The sequence below is a fragment of the Mustela lutreola genome, chromosome 5, assembly GCF_030435805.1.
Source record: "Mustela lutreola isolate mMusLut2 chromosome 5, mMusLut2.pri, whole genome shotgun sequence".
Taxonomy (NCBI): domain Eukaryota; kingdom Metazoa; phylum Chordata; class Mammalia; order Carnivora; family Mustelidae; genus Mustela; species Mustela lutreola.
In genome coordinates, this window is record NC_081294.1 from 141,912,112 (window position 1) to 141,913,781 (window position 1,670).

Genomic DNA, 1,670 nt, shown 5'->3' on the forward strand with positions numbered 1-1,670 from the left:
CACCCATGGGCCCTCCACTGTCCTTTAGTTACACACTCATCTATTATTTTGTTGTCTGGTAATTTAGTTTAAGAAAACCATAGAAAAGTCCTGGAGAGAATGAAAGTGATAGTCACCTAGGCAAAAGGAAATTTGGGGAGGGAAAAATTTGGTTATTTAGGTAGAAATGGTCTTTTTTTTTTTAAGTTTGTTAACATTTATGATTCTTACAGAGAAAATAAACAAGCTTCATACATTTAAAAAGTGTTTTTCACTTAACCTTTGCATTAGTACTTAAAATACACATTTCAACATTTAAAAATTATTCTAATACAACAGCAGCATTAATATAACTCTGCAATTACAAAAGAAGCTAAACTGGGATCCACAGTTAGGTTATTCTCATGTTTACAAGTATGATTCTGAAATAAATATTACTTCTAAATAGCTCTTTATCGGCTTTTTAGGTTTGGATTAAATAAATGTATTTTAGGTTGTGGGGAAGCTTACTATATTCCATGCACTGTTCTGAAAGAATTAAGAGCCAACCAGTCCTAAAAACTGAAGTACCCAATCAATCTGCAAAATAGGCAGAAAAAAGTTAAATGGGATTCCTACATAACATCAAAAGCATGTTTTGATACTAGAATCAAATCAGCAACTAGGAGTACTTCAGGACTGGCACAATGTCCTCTTCATAACTGATTTTATCATAAGAGTTTAAGGAGGAGCATATTTTACCACTGTCTAGTCCATTTAAAAGTGACAGGTTTCTTCTTTTGTGCTAATGTGACTCCCCTGAATGACCTAGCTAGTTGACTGGTCATTAGTAATTTGGCAACCAGTCAAATCAAGCCTGCAAGAAAGGAAGCCAATTCTTAAACTACCATATTATCTGACCCATTCAAATGATTTATTTTCAACATAAACATATAAACTCAATATGAGACGCCTAAGTAAAGCAAACACCACCAACAAAACTGAGACAGCTTCTCTTTCTCTAAGGTTTAGGCTTTGCCCAGAATTCCTTATACATGGAATACCCCATACCAAGAGTCACTGCTCCCACAACAAAGCCTTGGACTGCCACATGCATGTGGATCAAGTGAACAGACATTTTAGTATTTCCCCTGCTCTTCAATTTATATAATCCATATGTAACAATTGCTGCAAACCTGGCCATTGCAATGGGAACAAACGGTGCCTCTCTAGCTTTTCAGATAAGTTTAGATCCCTGATCTTCATCATATGAAGAAAGAGAAATATCTGTGCCAATTGACATAGTGGCTGAAGAATCCTCCTACAGGGACAGGACTCAGTATCCAACGGGTTTTCAGAAATGGTCTTAATTATACATTTTTTTCAGACCTGCTAGATTGCAAATAAGATGACTATGATATGCATGAGAAGTAATGGCAAAATTTAAAAAAAGAAGGTAGATAAATAAACTCACTGTTTCTGAGGTTTGTTCATTAGATAAAAGCTAATACTTAAATTTAGTTCATGTTGCCACCTGTGAAAGCTGGTATACAAATGGACTACTGGGAAAAAAAAAATCTAGTAACACTAGATATTCAACAAGATAGTCAAATTCAGGATGTTTCTTCTTCAAGGGTAGTAGATTTAGCATTCTATGTAGAAGATTTACTTCCAGGACAATTAGACTCCATATCCTCTCTCTAAATGACCCA

At 34.9% G+C, this 1,670-nt stretch overlaps 1 pseudogene; it reads right to left on the reverse strand.

Annotated features, from left to right (window-relative positions):
- Positions 1-268: 268 nt before the first annotated feature.
- On the reverse strand, positions 269-1,298 carry LOC131831424 (HIG1 domain family member 1A, mitochondrial-like; annotated as a pseudogene).
- Positions 1,299-1,670: the final 372 nt, after the last annotated feature.